This window comes from Symphalangus syndactylus, chromosome 8 (assembly GCF_028878055.3).
Source record: "Symphalangus syndactylus isolate Jambi chromosome 8, NHGRI_mSymSyn1-v2.1_pri, whole genome shotgun sequence".
NCBI lineage: Eukaryota > Metazoa > Chordata > Mammalia > Primates > Hylobatidae > Symphalangus > Symphalangus syndactylus.
This window is the reverse complement of record NC_072430.2, coordinates 84,895,087-84,915,845: the sequence shown is the minus strand read 5'-3', so window position 1 is coordinate 84,915,845 and position 20,759 is coordinate 84,895,087.

The window sequence follows — 20,759 nt, the reverse complement described above, 5'->3', positions numbered from 1 at the left end:
AAACAGACATGGAAAATGAGGGGGCAGCAAGAGATCATTGGTTTTCTAAAACATAAGAAAGTCACTGGAAGGAAAGGGATAAAATACAATCTTTTCTAAGGTCAGCTCTATAAGCAAAATTTAAAAGTCATTGGTCTATTTCAGTGGTTTTTCAACTTTTTCGATTTGTATCACCACTAATGGTTATCACACACGATCAGTCACAGTATACCAAGATCTCAGACAACTAGAGAAATGGCCTTAGTCCTCATAGAATTCAAACAGTTACTGGGTCTCTATTTGAGAATAACTGATTATTCCAAATAAGTACTTTCTTAAAGACTCAAGTGACAACGATCTCTGAATTTGCTAAGCAACCTTCCATGTTACTTGGAAGCCAGCTTGAAAATACACGCACCAACCTTCTCTTCTTTCCCTCAGCAAGTCCTAACCTGCTCCACAGCAAAGCACAGGACCCCTTTTGCTCCATATTCCATCTGACAGACATTGCAATGACCATATGTATTCTTAGTTGTAACCAAAATACATTTTACACATAGCAAAATTTGGCAGCATACCTGGGAAACATTTGTGGTACATTCCCATATGCCCCGGCATGCCAGTGGAGGGCAACTGATTCAGTTGATTATTGCAGTCACATAAGAGGCAAACAAAAATGTTTGATAAACGTGACCTGCAACATAGTTAAAAAAAAAAAAAAAAAGAATGGACAAGTAACTTCTAGTTGACACCAGTTTGGAGGAGGAAAAGGCATTTGTGAGGAAGAATGGAATATGATTTTAAATTTGAGATATTCACATTGGGTTCTCTATTTTCTTTTAATTGACACTGGAGCATATCCAAATGTTTGCTGTTGATGTGTGTTTATATGGTGGAAAGGTGCAATCTGTGAGCTACAAGAGGATCATGACAGCTGGTAATTTATTTCTAGCTTATTAATTTTTTTCAAGTATATTCTTTGAAATTATTTGTTTAGGAGAAATTGAGAAATGAAATAAAATTCCTTATTGAGTGCTTTGCTGTCAATCTCAGTTTGAGTTCCAGTACTACAAGGGACTAGCTGTGCAAATTTGGGCATGATGCTTAATCTAGGCCTTAGTTTTCATATTTGTAAAATGTGGTCAATTGATAGAGACCTCTCTCATAGAGTTGTTAAGAGGATTAAGTAAGACAATATGTAGAAAGCATTTGGCACAGTGTCTAAAAATAGTAAGTTCTTAAAACTGCAACCTGTTATTATCATCCAGCTTACTTGTGACTACATCCAGATATTTAAACACTTGGAAGTAAAGCAAATATAAATGTAACTCTGAATCACACAATAGAACAATTTAGAAAGTCATAGGTCCTGAGAAGCTTAAATTACTAAGATAATGGTGAATGGCTTCCAGGAAACAGTCTGAAGAAGAGGGATATGGAAACAAAAATTATTTGGTATAAAAACACAACTATCATTTAATCTAAGATTTATGAGAGCCAAAGCATACAAATTCGTTCCTTCAGTTCTTCTTTGAAATGTTTCCACATATCCTAAGCAGGGAGGAAGACACAAGGCATTGGGAGTCTCATGATTCTGTGAAACAAAATGAAGGAAATCAATTAGAATAATGATTGGCTTTCATTACTGAGTACTGTTTTGAAATCTATCTGGCAGGCATCAATTTTCTGTTTCCAGAGGTATCCAGAAAGTAGTTCTGTAAAGATATTTTATTTGCTAAAATAAAATGGGTATTCCCGAAGAAGAGCAAGGGTAATTTTGCCACCAGATACTGTAATACAAAATAAAGACTTTGAATATTTGAGAAAACAAAGTAGGATGAATGGGTACTTGCTGAGAGAAGTGACAGCCTGACATAATTAGGATCCAGAAAGCCACTTTGGAGAGAAACACACCTGAGAGCAGTCTCTGCCGAGGCCACTGCCCACCCCAGCCATCAGACTGGCCTGAGGGTGAGCATCCTTTAGAATCTAGTTACAATAGAGTTATTTCTCAGGTCCTTGAATGGTAGCTTGAGTTCGTCTTTTACGCATCCGTCTTCTACTTACAGTCTATGGTAGAACATCAACTTCAAAGTTGGTCTTCCATTTTTTGAGGAAGATTGAAATTTACAAAATAAAATGCCACAGTCTTCCATGGTCAATGACAACATCTTTCAAAAAGTAAGTTCGATTTAGTTGGATAGCTCCCTGCTGTGCTGTAGCTTCTTAAACATCAAGAAGTTAAAAACGAAAAAAAGAAAAAGCCGAGTTAAGAAAACTGGAAGGCATAGTTCTTCTTCATTTAAAAAATAGAAGTAAATCTTAGAAAAAATGAAATCCATGAATTTCTAATCAATTTATGTAAAGAAATTCAGAGCCATTTAAAGCTTAAAGGTTTTTATAGGCCTTTTAACAATTCTCATAATTTTTGTTTATTGTAAAGGTCATTTCATCCTATAAATTAATTCAATCTATCCTCAAATATCTCACCAAAGAGGTAAAGACCAGTCTTAACACATCAACGAACTATGTTACTCTCAGGATCTAGCTTTTGCCCTCCAGTAAAAAAGTAGTAGTTCAAGGAAATTAGAAATTCTTTAAATCATTATATGACTTTACTGTATTTTTTCTTATATCAGTATTAGAAATTATTGCAATAAATATCCCAATTTGGATATTTAATTTTAAAACATTCTGAAGTTCCATTTTGACCTAATGAGAAATTATTTTTAAAATTGTTAGCTTAAAACTAGCCTAAAGCTAACTTTCAAATACAAAAAAGTACAAATAATCCTTCATATTCTAACTTCTAGAATTTTAAAGCACATCTTTCCCTATGGTTTAAACAATTTTAATAATTTCAATGTAATCATAACTGTCATAATTTTTGGTAGTTAGAATTACAGAAATTAAAATTTTAGAATAAGAAAGATTCCTCAAAAGATACTAAATGCATCATCCTTTTGTTACAAGTGAGGTAACAGAGTTGTGGACTGCCAGGGAAGGTGCCTGAATCATGCTGCAGTCATTGACTTATCCTTTGCTAAAATTTTCAAAATGCAATGCATTTTTCAGCATGCATAACACCATGAAAATTCTATTCTATTAAAAATAATGCACTTTAATTAGAAGTTGAAAAACATTCACAGGAAACTTGACTCAAGGCAAGGGAAAGGGAAAAGAGGAATTGAGCTTTGTAGAGCTCAATCTGCAAACTGTTTGGAATCTTGTCATTTAATTTCACACTACAAGCAGTAGGTTCTACACTGGACCAAACCACAGGTAGAATGACTCATTTGATAAAAAATTTTTTTCCAAGGAAAATAGAGTAGCTGCCTCACATTACAGATTCATCAGTAATATATAAGCCAATTATCATTCTACAGAATTGTACAAGTCCAGGCGTTGGCAATTAAAATGAATTAAACTCTCAGGGATAAAGTAAACATTTCTGAGTCTAAACCAGATTTGTAGTTCAACTCTATAGTTACATGTTGTCTTAGGTTGGATTTCCCTAGAACTCTGAGAGTCAAATGGTATTTGAGGTGTCAGTAGCTTATTTTGGACATGATCCTAGGAAGTATGAGTCGGGAAGTAGAGAAATGAAACAGAGAAAGAAAGGCAATGTATGATGTGACTAATGAGCAGATTACTACTATGGGCAATTGTGACTCAGTCCCACTGGAGACCCCTAGGAGGTGATATAAAACAAATTTCAGAGCTGTCATATCTGAAAATGAGGAGGCTGAATCTTTCTGTCGTTGGTTGTGGGCTGTTCTGAGAGGCCTTAGCTCTCTAGCATTTCTGGTCTTTCCTCTTCTTGGCTGTGCCTGGAGAAAATCCAAATGGATATGGATGGTGCATGCACAGTTGTATTACACATATATGTACATGATAGTGTCTCCCTGATTAACACCTCTAGGCAAGTGGTAGTGCACTGAGAGTCTGAATTTACCCTGTTCTACTTATAGCAAATAAAAAGATATGATAGTAAGATAGTGTCAGAATGTGGGAATAAATCGACTGAAAATGAAATTATGGAAAATCATAGTGAGCAATAATAGGTTCCTCCAATCTATTAGGGTATAGCTTTAGGTGAAATCTGCCTGTAACTGTAATGTCATATTTCGACCCTCCTGCAGATTGACTTGCATTATCATAACTAAAGAAGCATGGATTTAGTCAAAATGAAGTGTTTACCAAAAATATTGAAGAACAGCATGAGAGGAACAGCTGGCAATGCTCATGCAATACTCTACCATGGCCGAAGCTGGGACTTATGGGAAGATGGCCCTCTCTGGTGTTGGGAGAATCAGGCTCTTAAGGCCTGATATGATGCTATTCATGATGTAGGTCATCTTGCTAGCTCTTCTTGTTCTGATCCATGCTCACCAAATAACCTGGAAAGGTCGGTCTACAAAGAGAACAGTTACTAGGCAGATGATATAGATGTTTGGTCACCATGATGATTTTCTTTTTTCTTTTCCTTTTTAGTTTAATTATACTTTAAGTTCTAGGGTACATGTGCAAAACGTGCAGGTTTGATACATAGGTATGCATGGGCCATGTTGGTTTGCTGCTCCCATCAACTCGTCATTTACATTGGGTATTTCTCCTAATGCTATCCCTCCCCCAGCCCCCCAACCCCTGACAGGCCCTGGGGTGTGATGTTCCCCACCCTGTGTCCAAGCAATCTCATTGTTCAATTCCCACCTATGAGTGAGAATATGCAGTGTTTGGTTTTCTGTCCTTGGAACAGTTTGCTGAGAATGATGGTTTCCAGTTTCATCCATGTCCCTGCAAAGGACATGAACTCATCCTTTTTTATTGCTGCATAGTATTCCATGGTATATATGTGCCATGTTTTCTTAATCCAGTCTATCATTGATGGACATTTTGGTTGGTTCCAAGTCTTTGCTATTGTGAATAGTGCTGCAATAAACATATGTGTGCGTGTGTCTTTATAGTAGCATGATTTATAATCCTTTGGGTATATACCCAGTAATGGGATTGCTGGGCCAAGTGGTATTTCTAGTTCTAGATGCTTGAGGGATTGCCACACTGTCTTCCACAATGGTTGAACTAATTTACACTCACACCAACAGTGTAAAAGTGTTCCTATTTCTCCACATCCTCTCCAGCATCTGTTGTTTCCTGACTTTTTAGTGATTGCCATTCTAACTGGCATGAGATGGTATCTCACTGTGGCTTTGATTTGCATGTCTCTGATGATTAGTGATGAGCATTTTTTCATGCATCTGTTGGCTGCATAGATGTCTTCTTTTGAGAAGTGTCTGTTCATATCCTTCACCCACTTTTTGAAGGGGTTGTTTTTTTCTTGTAAATTTGTTTGAGTTCATTGTAGATTCTGGATATTAGCCCTTTGTCAGATGGGTAGATTATAAAAATTTTCTCCCATTCTGTAGGTTGTCTGTTCACTCTGATGGTAGGTTCTTTTGCTGTGCAGAAGCTCTTTAGTTTAATTAGATCCCATTTGTCTATTGTGGCTTTTGTTGACATTGCTTTTGGTGTTTTAGTCATGAAATCCTTGCCCATGCCTATGTCCTGAATGGTATTGCCTAGGTTTTCTTCTAGGGTTTTTATGGTTTTAGGTCTAACATTTAAGTCTTTAATCCATCTTGAATTAATTTTTGTATAAAGTGTAAGGAAGGGATCCAGTTTCAGCTTTCTACATATGGTTAGCCCAGTTTTCCTAGCACCATTTATTAAATAGGGAATCCTTTTCCCATTTCTTGTTTTTGTAAGGTTTGTCAACGATCAGACGGTTGTAGATGTGTGGTGTTATTTCTCAGGCCTCTGTTCTGTTCCATTGGTCTATGTATCTGTTTTGGTACCAGTACCATGCTGTTTTGGTTACTGTAGCCTTGTAGTATAGTTTGAAGTCAGGTAGCGTGATGCCTCCAGCTTTGTTCTTTTTGCTTAGGATTCATTTGGCAGTCTGGGCTCTTTTTTGGTTCCATATGAACTTTAAAGGAGTTTTTTTTTCCAATTCTTTGAAGAAAGTCATTGGTTAGCTTGATGGGGATGGCATTGAATCTATAAATTACCTTGGGCAGTATGGCCATTTTCACGATATTGATTCTTCCTATCCATGAGCATGGAATGTTCTTCCATTTGTTTGTGTCCACTTTTATTTCATCGAGCAGTGGTTTGTAGTTCTCCTTGGAGAGGTCCTTCACATCCCTTGTAAGTTGGATTCCTAGGTATTTGATTCTCTTTGAAGCAATTGTGAATGGGAGTTCACTCATGATTTGGCTCTCTGTTTGTCTGTTATTGGTGTATAAGAATGCTTGTGATTTTTGCACATTGATTTTGTATCCTGAGACTTTGCTGAAGTTGCTTATCAGCTTAAGCAGATTTTGGGCTGAGACAATGGGGTTTTCTAGATATACAATCATGTCATCTGCAAACAGGGACAATTTGACTTCCTCTTTTCCTAATTGAATACCCTTATTTCTTTCTCTTGCCTGATTGCCCTGGCCAGATCTTCCAACACTATGTTGCATAGGAGTGGTGAGAGAGGGCATCCCTGTCTTGTGCCAGTTTTCAAAGCAATTGTCTCCAGTCTTTGCCCATTCAGTATGATATTGGCTGTGGGTTTGTCATAAATAGCTCTTATTATTTTGAGATACATCCCATCAATACCTAATTTATTGAGAGTTTTTAGCATGAAGGGCTGTTGAATTTTGTCAAAGGCCTTTTCTGTATCTATTGAGATAATCATGTGGTTTTTGTCATTGGTTCTGTTTATGTGACAGATTACGTTTATTGATTTGCGTATGTTGAACCAGCCTTGCATCCCAGGGATGAAGCCAACTGGATCGTGATGGATAAGCTTTTTGATGTGCTGCTGGATTCGGTTTGCAAGTATTTTATTGAGGATTTTCACGTCAATGTTCATCAGGGATACTGGTCTAAAATTCTCTTTTTTTGTTGTGTCTCTGCCAGACTTTGGTAAAAGGATGATGTTGGCCTCATAAAATGAATTAGGGAGGATTCTCTCTTTTTCTATTGATTGGAATAGTTTCAGAAGGAATGGTACCAGCTCCTCTTTGTACCTCTGGTGGAATTCAGCTGTGAATCCATCTGGTCCTGGACTTTTTTTGGTTGGTAGACTATTAATTATTGCCTCAAATTTCAGAGTCTGTCATTGGCCTATTCAGAGATTCAACTTCTTCCTGGTTTAGTCTAGGGAGGGTGTATGTGTCGAGGAATTTATCCATTTCTTCTAGATTTTCTAGTTTATTTGCATAGAAGTGTTTACAGTATTCTCTGATGGTAGTTTGTATCTCTGTGAGATCAGTGGTGATATCCCCTTTATCATTTTTTATTGCATCTACTTGATTCTTTTCTCTTCTCAGTCTTCCTAGTGGTCTATCAATTTTGTTGATCTTAAAAAAAACAGCTTCTGGATTCATCGATTTTTTGAAGGTTTTTTTACATCTCTATTTCTATCAGTTCTGCTTTGTTCTTAGTTATCTCTTGCCTTCTGCTAGCTTTTGAATTTGTTTGCTGTTGCTTCTCTAGTTCTTTTAATTGTGATGTTAGGGTGTCAATTTTAGATCTTTCCTGCTTTCTCTTGTGGGCATTTAGTGCTATAAATTTCCCTCTACACACTGCTTTAAATGTGTCCCAGAGATTCTAGTACATTGTGTCTTTGTTCTCAATAAATAAAGAACACCTTTATTTCTGCCTTCGTTTGGTTATTTACCCAGTGGTCATTCAGGAGCGAGTTGTTCAGTTTCCACGTAGTTGCGCAGTTTTGTGTGAGTTTCTTAATCCTGAATTATAATTTGATTGCACTGTGGTCTCAGAGACCGTTTGCTGTGATTTCTGTTTTTCTACATTTGCTGGAGTGCTTTACTTCCAACCAAGTGGTCAATTTTTAGAATAAGTGCAATATGGTGCTGAGAAGAATGTATATTCTGTTGATTTGTGGTGGAGAGTTCTGTGGTTGTCTATTAGGTCTGCTTGGTGCAAAGCTGAGTTCTAGTCCTGGATATCCTTGTTAACCTTCTGTCTCTTTGATCTGTCTGATATTGACAGTGGGGTGTTAAAATCTCCCATTATTATTGTGTGGGAGTTTAAGTCTCTTTGTAGGTCTCTAAGGACATGCTTTATGAATCTGGGTGCTCCTGTATTGGGCGCATATATATTTAGGATATTGAGCTCTTCTTGTTGAATTGATCCCTTTACCATTATGTAATGGCCTTCTTTGTCTCTTTTGATCTTTGTTGCTTTAAAGTCTGTTTTATCAGAGACTAGGATTGCAACCTCTGCTTTTTTTTTTTTTTTTTTTTGCATTCCATTTGCTTGGTAGATCTTCTTCCATCCCTTTATTTTGAGACTATGTGCATCTTTGCATGTGAGATGGGTCTCCTGAACACCGTACACTGGTGGGTCTTGACTCTTTATCCCATTTGCCAGTCTGTGTCTTTTAATTGGGGCATTTAGCCCATTTACATTTAAGGCTAATATTGTTATGTGTGAATTTGATCTTGTCACTATGATGTTAGCTGGTTATTTTGCCTGTTAATTGATGCAGTTTCTTCATAGCATTGATGGTCTTTACAATTTGGCATGTTTTTTGCAATGGCTGATACTGGTTGTTTCTTCCCATGTTTAGTGCTTCCTTCAGGAGCTCTTGTAAGACAGGCCTGGTGGTGACAAAATCTCTCAGCATTTGCTTTTCTGTAAAGGATTTTATTTCTCCTTCACTTATGAGGCTTAGTTTGGCTGGATATGAAATTCATGGTTGAAAATTCTTTTAAGAATGTTGAATATTGGCCCCCACTCTCTTCTGGCTTTTAGGGTTTCTGCCGAGAGATCCGCTGTTAGTCTGATGGGCTTCCCTTTTTGGGTAACTCGACTTTTCTCTTTGGCTGCCCTTAACATTTTTTCCTTCATTTGAACCTTGGCGAATCTGACAATTATGTGTCTTTGGGTTGCTCTTCTCGAGGAGTATCTTTGTGGTGTTCTCTGTATTTCCTGAATTTGAATGTTGACCTGCCTTCCTAGGTTGGGGAAATTCTCCTGGATAATATCCTGAAGAGTGTTTTCCAACTTGGTTCCATTCTTCCCAACCCTTTCAGGTACACCAATTGAACGTAGATTTGGTCTTTTCACATATTCCCACGTTTCTTGGCAGCTTTGCTCATTTCTTTTTACTCTTTTTTCTCTAACCTTGTTTTCTTGCTTTATTTCATTAATTTGATCTTCAACCATGGATACCCTTTCTTTCACTTGATCTAATTGGCTATTGAAGCCTGTGCATGTGTCACAAAGTTCTCGTGCCACGAATTTCAGCTCCATCAGATCATTTGAGGTGCTCTCTACACTGTTTATTCTGGTTAGCCACTCTTCTAACCTTTTTTCAAGGTTTTTAGCTTCCTTGCGATGGGTTCGCACATGCTCCTTTAGCACAGAGAAGTTTGTTATTACTGGCCTTCTGAAGCCTACTTCTGTCAACTCATCAAAGCCATTCTCTGCCCAGCTTTGTTCCATTGCTGGCAAGGAGCTGTGATCCTTTGGAGGAGAAGAGGTGCTCTGATTTATAGAATTTTCAGATTTTCTGCTCTGGTTTCTCCCCATCTTTGTGGTTTTATCTACCTTTGGTCTCTGATGTTGGTGACCTACAGATAGGGTTTTGGCGTAGATGTCCTTTTTGTTGATGTTGATGCTATTCCTTTCTGTTTGTTAGTTTTCCTACTAACAGTCAGATCCCTCAGCTGCAGGTCTGTTGGAGTTTGCTGGAGGTCCACTCCAGACCCTGTTTCCTGGGTATCACCAGTGGAGGCTGCAGAACAGCAAATATTGCAGAACAGCAAATATTGCTGCCTGATCTTTCCTCTGGAAGCTTCATCCCAGAGGGTCACCCACCTATATGAGGCATCTGTCGGCCCCTACTGGGAGGTGTCTCCCAGTTAGGCTACATGGGGGTCAGGGACCCACTTGAGCAGGCAGTCTGTCCATTCTCAGAGCTCAAATGCCATGCTGGGAGAACCACTGCTCTCTTCAGAGTTGTCAGACAGGGATGCTTAAGTCTGCAGAAGTTGTCTGCTGCCTTTTGTTCAGCTATCCCCTGCCCACAGAGGTGGAGTCTAGAGGCAGTAGGCCTTGTTGAGCTGGAGTGGGCTCTGCCCAATTCGAGCTTCCCAACCACTTTGTTTCCCTACTCAAGCCTCAGCAATGGTGGATGCCCCTCCCCCAGCCAGGCTGCCACCTCCCAGTTCGATCTCAGACTGCTGCGCTAGCAGTGAGCAAGGCTCCGTGGGTGTGGGACCCACTGAGCCAGGCACAGGAGAGAATCTCCTTGTCTGCCGGTTGCTAAGACCTTGGGAAAAGTGTAGCATTTAGGTTGGAGTGTACTGTTTTTCCAGGTACAGTCTGTCACGGCTTCCCTTGGCTAGGAACGGGAAATCCCCTGACCCCTTGTGCTTCCTGAGTGAAGCGATGCCCCACCCTACTTCAGCTTGCCCTCCGTGGACTGCACCCACTGTCCAACCAGTCTCAGTGAGATGAACCAGGTACCTCAGTTGGAAATGCAGAAATCACCCGTCTTCTGCATCAATCATGCTGGGAGCTGCAGACCAGAGCTGTTCCTATTTGGCCATCTTTGAACCAACAATTTTCTTTTCCAATGAAAATCAGTGAATTTTTGAAAAAAGAATCCAGGTCTATAACTTTGGGATTGATAATACAATATTGGTTATGACAAAGTCAAGTTTCTGGACCTGGATCATCGTAACATTGCCAATATACTATGAAGACCATCTGGTAATACCTCTTTGTGACTATCTGGTCATCAACTTTCTGGCATAACCCCTGCAACTCTCAGAAATAGGGAACTAGATTTCAGAAACAAATATACAATAATGACTTCTCTGTTTGCACATCTGTAACTCATTTATTAATTTGCAAAAAATCAGATTTCAATAACTATCGTTGTATCAACATCTAGAATAGAATGTGCAATTCAGTATTTTATTTTATTTTATTTATTTTTTGAGCTGGAGCCTCAGTCTCGTTGCCCAGGCTGGAGTGCAATGATGTGATCTTGGCTCACTGCAACCTCAGCCTCCCCGGGTTCAAGTGGTTCTCCTGCCTCAGCCTCCCAAAGTGCTGGGATTACAGGTGTCGACCACCATGCCTGACTAATTTTTGTACTTTTAGTAGAGAGAGGGTTTCACCATGTTGGCCAGGCTGGTCTTGAGCTCCTGACCTCAGGGTATCTGCCCACCTCAGCCTGCCAAAGTGCTGGGATTATAGGCATTAGCCACCGCCCCTGTGCAATTCAGTTTAACTCTAAGTCAGTTGGAAAGATATTCATTTACCTATTGTATTCCTCACAACTCTTAGTCTCTCAAGGTGGTTTGTGAAAGTATTTTTGGGTTTAAGAAGTTTAGAAAATATTTTATACTCTATTTCTATTTAGAGATTCAGAACGTATATTAGCCTTTAAAGATGTGATAAGTATTGAGGATATCTGTTTAATCCAGCATTTTCCCTTTTTTCTCCATCCCCTCCCTATTTTGTGTAACCAATTATTCATTAATATCCCTTATAACACACTCGTGTATTATCATTACTATCTATTTCTTACCCTACTTCATGTGTTTAAAGTCATTTAATATTATTAAGGCTTGTAATTGGGAAAATTAATCTGTTTTTGCACATTTATAAAGGTTGAATGCATCATGATTATTTACTTTGCTCTGCAATAATATTCAAATCAGTTTCTGCTTATCTCCTTTTTACATGAGGTTTGTCCTCTTAATAACATTCAGTTTACCAAATATGGCAAAAATGCATTTTCATTTCTCACATAGCTAGAAAATCTTTGCAGTATCTGGGCAAATAATTTTCTTCCTGCATTTCCTAGTGTACATTTATTTGCTTTGCTCTGTCAATATGCTTGAGTTGCAAATGTAAACATTGAAATGATCTGAAATTCCCTCTGACAGAGAGGTTTCCACCACTGATATACATTTCTCTTTGTATGTTTTGCTGTGTGAACAATTCCTTTCTTTGTTCACACATTAAGGCTTTGCCAGAGGCAGGCGTTTATGGCATTAATATACAGAATGTTGTGGGTATCTCTTTTATTATCTGGAAGGATAGCAGATGAAAACAATACTGCATAAGTAAATACAAAAGATTTCAAAGACCAACTGCTAGCTGAAGTTTTCTTCAAGTTCAGTATATAACCATCTAACTCTAGGGGTGGAGTGTGTGTATGTGTGCATGGGAGCAGGCATGTGTGTCTACCCAGAGAAAGTGATTGAGAGAGAAAGAGAGAGAGAGAGAAGGTAGGGAGGGGGTAGATAAAGAGAGTTTGCCTCACAGCCTTGTTTCAAATGCCAGCCTCATTTTGCCTCTAAAAAAAGAACAAAACCACAATTTTGTAATATATTTACTGATACAAAATATAGTTTGGACATATTATAGTGAGTCCATCATTAATGATACAAGAATGTTTCAACTAAGAAGACAGTTTATATTTCTGAAAAAAATATGATGAAAAGAAGAAAAGATCGAGCTACTACAACTATTTTTGTGAAAATCTTAAATGAAATTTGAGGGTATACAAAGGAAGCAAAAGCAACCAAAAGAGACACCACTACTGTCAGACTCTCCCCAGAGGTTATGTGATCAAGTGGCTGAGGCACTTTTGCTAATGAGGCTCAGGCTTAATCTAAGCTTTAAAAGGAACATGTGGAATTTGTAATGTCCATAGCACTCTCTTCCCCATTTAGCTTTCTTTTCATTAGGCATGTCTAGATGAACACTAATATGTATTATATAATTTTTATTTAGCCACATCTCTGAGGAAGTCAGAATTGTATGGCTATTCTCAGCTTCCATTGTTAACCACATTTATCAGTATGAAGGAAGGAGCAGCCAGGAAATACCATTCCCATTTTATAGACAAGATAATAGAAACTGACTTCCTCTAGTTCATACAGACAAACTGGAGTAGACGCAGGTGGATAAAGTAAGTTTCATAGCTTGATTAGCCCAAAGCTTACTACTGCATCTTTGAGCTTGGGGGCTGGAAAATAAGTCAGTGGTGTGTCCTTGGGTGCTAGAAGCAGAAAAAAGAAATGTAAGGAATCGTCTCTTTCCAACATTGTAGCATTGCCATGCAGAGGCTGTCCTTATGCATATATTTTTTTGTTTGTTTGTTTGTTTTTGAGATGTAGTTTCGCTCTTGTTGCCCAGGCTGGAATGCAATGGCACAGTCTCTGTTCACTGCAACCTCTGCCTACCAGGTTCAAGTGATTCTCTTCTCTCAGCCTCCCAAGTAGCTGGGATTACAGGCATCCACCACCATGCCCGGCTAGTTTTTGTATTTTCAGTAGAGGCAGGGTTTCACCATGTTGGCCAGGCTGGTCTCAAACTCCTAACCTCAAGTGATCCGCCTGCCTCGGCCTCTCAAAGTGCTGGGATTATAGGCTTGAGCCACTGTGCCAGGCCCCTTGTGCATATCTTGAAGTATGAATTCTACAAATGAAATAGAGTTCAGAAGGATTGACAGTGAAGAAGTGGAGTTGACTCAACAGGCAAGCCAAATTAATTTGGAAGTTATTTTTTTTGCCACACACTCCTCCTGAAACAAGGACAGCCCTTCTCTCCCAGTTATTACAGTATAGGACAATGGAAAGTCAGGTAGAGTCACACGAATCCTTTTCTGCTTTTCCAGACCAAATGAAAGCTGTAAAGGGAAAGAGAGAACTAGCTATTGCTACATTAAGAAAATGAGGTGCCAAGTGAAAACCCCAAATCTTATTTTTACAGCCGCCAAGAAGTTTCAGTTTAGGATTCATGCTGGGAGCAAGCTGCACATCACGTGAAATTCACGGCCCACATCACAGGAGAACGCCATCGATACTCTGGAGCCCAATGCTGTATTTGGCACAGCAAGAGGCATTTGAAAATCAGAAAAGTTCACATTTCATGAGTTCCTGTCCAGAGAATTCTCTCTGGTCTCCACAGTGCTTCACTGTGAGCAGTGAAACAGCCTAAGCGAAGTAACCAGAAATCCACAGATACAAAGGAAAAGGGTTAGTTCGCTTGCGTTCAGTCTCGGACATTCCTGTGAATTGCTGGGAGCCAAAGGGACACAGGCAGAGAATATCAGATTGCCCCCCCTGCCGGTCAGCCCTTGTATTAGTTTCCTATTGCAACTGTAACACATTACACAACCTTCGTGGCCCAAACAACACACATTAATTATCTCACAATTCTACAGGTCAGAGTTTCAAAATGAGCCACACTGGGCTGAAATCAAGGCGTCGGCAGGACTACTTCCTTTCTGGAGGCTCCAGGGGAGCATTGGTTTCCTTGCCTTTTCCAGCTTCTAGAGGCTCTTTCGTTGGCAGCAGTGCCAGCAGTGGAAGGTTAAGCTTTCACACTTCCCATTATTACAGCCTCTTTTTCTGCCATCACATCTCCTTTTCTGACTCTGACTCAGCTCTGTCTCTGTCTTTATTGTTCAAAGACCCTTGTGATTACCTGGGCCCACCCAGAAAATCCAGGATCCTCTTCTGATCTGAAGGTTAGCTGGTTAGCAACTTTAATTCCATCTGCAACCTTAATTCCTCTATGCCCTATAACATAACGTGCTCACAGGTTCCAGATTAGGATGGGACATTTTGGAGGGAAACTTTGTTCTGCTTAAAAAAGCTCTATAGCTGCCCATCTCCCCACTTGGTACCATGTTGTCTGTATATAGTTATGGTTGAGTCGTACTGTGGTTTAGTCTTGCTTTTTTCTGTTTATCAACACTTTCATACATATTGCCCCTTTAATTCTTAAAATACATAAAAAATCCTTGTTTTACAGAAGGAAAATAAGGCAAAGAAGGACTAGGTGACTTTGTCATTATCGGATATGAAATTGGGGACAGAACAGATACTGAAGTCCAGGTTGACTGTCTCTGGATTTGATGTTGCTTTTGCTGAGTAACTGCCTCTCGTGTAGATACATATATAAAGATAATCTATATAAGTGTATATAGACATGTTTATTTACACATATTTATAGTGCTTATGCATGTTCTTGGTCTCTCTGTTTATTAATGAAGTGGGGACAGTGATACTTCCCTTTCAGGGCTATTTGTAGAGTTAAAGAGAGAAGATATTTGGTATTTGACATCTAAATAAGATCAGGAAACTGGTGGTTTTATGACTAAATTTTGCAATATCCTCCTGCACCTTTTGCAAACTGTTTGTTTTGGCTAAAACAATATTTAAATATTAGGATTTGAGAGCCTTTTGGTGGTGCTCAGTCTCTGTGACCCACTGATCCCTAGTGTTTTATACCAAGCTGGAATCAGAACTTTGTATAACCTGCTTGGGCCTCATAGGCATATAAGCTTGTATCCCTAAAATAAGTAGGAAAGAAGAAAAGAAAAACCCCTAATATTTTGGGACATTATTTTTTTCTTAACATGCACCAATGTCCAAACTTATTAGGTAAGGAATAGTGCAAAAGATTTTGCTGCTTTTTAAAAGCAAACTAGGAACCACTTAGCAGAGAAATAAATAGAGAAAAAGAATACCATGGGCTTTTAGACACAATAATCTTTAGCATTAAATTTTTCTTTTTCTTTCTCTCAAATTTTTCTTCTGTGAACTAAAATTCAAGATAATGCTCCACTACAAATGATCTTCCAGAATTATAGGTCAGATTTCTGTGGTGGAAGAAATTTCCCTCATCATCTCTGCAGATGAGGTTAAAATCAGATGTGAATAAAGCACTGACATTGCATTAGGACAGAGGATTCCAGTGCTGAGAATAAAAGCAAATTCATTATTTCTTCTTGTACATATCTTTTATAATGTAAATGATTCCAGAACTGAGGAGAAATGTGTAATTTGTAAAAGAATAAATGACACTACATGCAGTAATCTGCATATAATTCTTTCACAAACAATACATCCATTTTAGTATCAAAATGAAGAGAAGACTGCCAAAAAAGGACTTGAAATTGATGCATGCAACATTTTCACCTCGAGTTCAAAGTTATCTATAGAAGCAGCAATCATTTTGTGATTAAAAAAATGTGTATGAAACTTGTCCATAGGAAATAGGTACTATACTAAAGAGAATTAGGAGAAAAATAGATGCTGAGTAACTCTGTATAAAAAAACTTTTCTTCTGGCTTTCATAACTAACCTCTTCTGTAGATAATTAGTTGTGGGCTATTATCCTCTATAGAGTTTTTTGTTTGTATTTTTGATTCAAAACTATAAGAATACATTTTAGAAATAATGATAGTCATAGCTTTTAAGCTATAGAGGAGTGGACTATTTCTTTAAAAAGCAATACATTCTAAAATTGTTCAGAAAGGATAACTAGTTTGAACAATACAATGCTCTTTTCTAGACAACTTATCATAAAAGCTAAGGACTAATCTCGGAAAGCATTGGAAACTAGAGACAATATTTAGGAAAATAATTGATTACATTAAACAAAACTATCTTCAGTTCTGTCTTGTAGGCTTTGATACATCTTCTGATTTGTCACTAAAAGGAGATAGAAATTCTCAATAATACTAAAAACCAATGTTATCTTACATGCTGTTGATGGAATTTGGGAACAATATCCAGTAAGCATGAGATTAATGGCCAACCTACACTTTGTCTTATGTGACCCAACAGAGTCACACAAGACACTTGCTTAATAAAAAAGAATATATGTGTTTGGGGTCGGAGGAGAGGTAATTTGTTTAATTCCTATTTTATGACTTACAGATTTGGAAATGAGAGTCTGAACCATGTTCAAAACTGAATAGCGGTCCCCTCACTCAACTTTAAGTACAATGAGTGCAGAAAATGACCTGTTTTTGCCGACACTTTTAAACCAGGGCCTACTACAGCACCAGGAATATATAGACTATATTTTTAGAATGAATGAATAGAAGTGGCTAGTAAAAACAGAAATCCAATAATTTGAAAACATTAAAAATTAAAAACAAAGAAAAGTTCTTGGGCTAAAATAAGATTCACAGATGTGGTTGAATACTATACGCTTATTTGAGGCAAAATCAAGAGATTCATACTTAAGAATATTCCAAGATTTTTTTTTTAATTCCTAGAATAGAAAAAATTACGAGAATTTAGAGAGGCATCTTTTTCTATTTTTTTTTTTTTTTACAATTTCCAGTACAGAGGGAGCAGACACTGTTGAAAGGCATACTAGGATTGGGACTCTTTTGGAAAGGTAGCTAAACATAACCTGCCAGAAATAGAAGTGGGACATTTACTTTGAGAGCTGTTCTATGCTCACATAATAGCAGTTTGGTTACAGAAAGACTCCCGGCTTAGGAATCAGAGAACCATGTACTAGGCTCAGATGGTCACAAACTAAACAGGTGCATTTGCAAAAAATCAATTGTATTTTTACATACCAGCAATAACCAATTTGAAATATCACATTAAAATCCCCATTAAACTCTTAGGAATAAATTTATTGAAAGGTTTACAAGAATTGTACTCTGGCAACTACTAATATTACTTAGAAAAATTAAAGACCTAGATAAATGAAGAGATATATTGTAATCATAGATTGGAAAAGTTTAGTATTTTTATATGTTAACTATCTTCAAATTTACCTACAGATTCAATCAAAATCCCAGCAGAGATTTTCATGGAAATTGATAACCTGATGCTGAAATTCATATGAAAATGCAAAGGACTAGCCTGGAAAATCTTGAAGATTAAAAAGAGTTGAAGACAACTCGATTTTGAGATGTTCACAGGAGTGGAACCCCAGAGTTATGAATCTGGCAGTTTCAGTGGGAACTGCTATACAGCTGCCCTCCTCTCCACCTGAGAGAAGAACATAAATATTATCTTCCTAATATAAGTAAATCTTTACTAAAATAAAAGTTGCATATCCTTAAAGTATAATTCCTTGGAATGAAAACAAATGGCTCCTAGTTTCATTCCCCTTTGAAGTGTAAATATGTAACTTTAAATTGTGGAGAGCAAATGTTTTGGGGGAGAAAAGAAGGCATTCCTTTTTTTTTTTTTTTTTTTTTTTTTTTTTTTTTTTTTTTTTGAGACGGAGTCTCGCTCTGTCGCCCAAGCTGGAGTGCAGTGGCGCGATCTCGGCTCACTGCAAGCTCCGCCTCCCGGGTTCACGCCATTCTCCTGCCTCCCTGTCTTTATAGCTTGTCAATTTCCGTTGCTCAGGGGGCTGGGTCTCTGTAGGAACAGTGAAAAATCCGGAAAAGACTAACTTCCCTGGTGCAGGCCATAATGTCTCTGCCTCACATGAAAGCAGTAGTATATATAATACTTTTAAAAAATGAGTGTGGCTTTGTTCCAATGAAATCTTTTTATAAAAGAAGTAGCAGGCCAGATTTAACTCTTGGACTATATAGTTTGCCATCTCCTGCTGTGATAGTTAATTAGATGTCAACTTGACTGGGTTAAGGGGTACCCAGATAGCTAGTAAAATATAGTCATATGCACCACATGATTACATTTCAGTCAACAATGAACCGTATATATGAAGGTGGTCTTAAAAATATTATAATGGAGCTGAAAAATTCCTATCACCTGTTGACATTGTGGCCATGGTAACATCATAGCACAATGTATCATTCATGTGTTGGTGGTGATGCTGCTGTTAAAAAACCTATTGTGCTGCCAGTTGTATAAAAGCATAGCACATACAATTAGTTATACTATAATACATAATACTTGAGAATGATAATAAAAACCGGCGACCGGTTTAGGCATTTCCAAAACTATAATTTTTGTGGTTATTTTAGAGTGTACTTCTTCTACTTATACAAAAGGGTTTACTATAAAACAGTTATGCCATGTTACCCCAATAGCAGCCTAATATATCTTGTGTTCACCGCATCTTTCGATTGCATAATTTTCTCTTATGTTTAATGTAATCTCCTGTTGTTTTGTTCAGCATGGCCTCTAAGTCTTCAAAATTCACTGCTAATATTGCCAAAAAGAGGTCATGTTCAGTGACTGACCTGGAAATGAAATTAAAAGTGATTAAGAAGTACAAAGGTGAAAAATCAGTGATAGTTACTGTTCGCAGTCAGGCATGTCCCATTCCATGATTGTTACAATCCTGAAGGACATGAGCAAAGTAACAGAAACTGTTAAAGAATCTGCTTCTCTGAAGGCAATGCAAGTAACATAATTTTAAAAAGGCCTATATCAAACATACAGAAACTTCTAATGACCTGGATTGAAGACTAAACACAGAAGTATATTCCTCTCAGCACCATGAAAATCAGGACGCAAGCAAAAAGTTTGTTTTTGATGTTGAAAGAAAAGGCTCAACCTGATTACCATGCTGAATTTATTGTTAGTTTTGGGTATTTTAGATGATTCAAGAATTGTTATTCATTATACAATGTGAAAGTGAGTGCTGAGTTGCGAGTGCAGTGAAGGCAGCTGAAGAACTTTTGGAAACTCTACATAAGCTGATTGTGGAGAAAAATTATTAGGGGTGGTGCAAAAGTAATTCCACAAAAGTAATGGCAAAAACCGGAATTACTTTTGCACCAACCTAATACTTGCTGAAGCACATTTTTAATATGGATGAAACCTTTCCATTCTGGAAATGAATGCTTGAAGAGCTTTCACCCATAAGGAGGCCAAATAAATGCCAGGTTTCAAAGCTCATAAGAACAGTATAACAGTCCCGCTTGGGAACGATGCTACAGCCTATAAATTGAAACCCTTTGTGATTTGGCACAGTGGGAACCCCAGGGCCTTCCAGCACATCGATAAGTGCACACATTGTGTTTATTTTAATATTGTACTTATATCAATAAGTACACAGGCCAGTGTACTACAGGAGCAATATAAGAAGTCGTGGACAGCCCAGCTCCTCTTCCAGTGCCCTCCTGAATTGCTATGCCAGTGAAATGGAGAAGTACTGTTTGAAGAATAAGATATTTTTCAAGGTTTTGTTCATTGTTGATAATGCTCTTGCACATCCTCCTTTTACTGGTGAGCTTCATCCCAATAGCAAAGTGGTGTTTCTCTCTCCAAACATCACCTCTTTGATTCAATAAATAGACCAAGAAGTTATAGCAGCTTTTAAGGCCTACAACCTATGGAGGACCTTAGTTTAGGCTATTGCTACAACTGAGGAAGACACTGAAATTGTGGAAAGACAACATCTATGACTGCATCATGAACCTTGTTTGGACTTGGGGTGATGTTGCCATGGGGTGTATGAATTGTATCTGGAAGAAGACACTGAAGAATCATCCATGACTTCAAAGGATTTGCTAAAGATGAAGAGGTTGCAAAAATCAACAAGGTTGTGATTGATATAGCAAACAACTTTAACCAGGTGTGGATGAAGATGACATTGAAGAACTCCTAGAGGTGATTCCTGAGGAATTGACTAATGAGGAATCGTTGGAAATAGAACAGGAATGCATAGCTGAAGAAGAGACAAGAGAAAAGGGAACTATAGAAAACAAATACTCCTAAAAATTCACAGTGAAGGGCTTAGCAGAAGCTTTTGCAAACCTCGATAAGCTTCTTAAAAATTTTGAAAACATATAACCAACAATGAAATATTTCCACTAATAGAAAGAAATGCTCGTGGTGCATTATCTGATTACAGGCAATTTCATGATGTTAAAAAAAAAAAAAAGCCAACCACCATGGACATATTTGTGAAGAGTGACACCTCCTCAAGAAGAACCTTAGACAAGTACTTCAGGAGGCATTCCAGAAGAAGGCATTGTTATCACAGCAGAT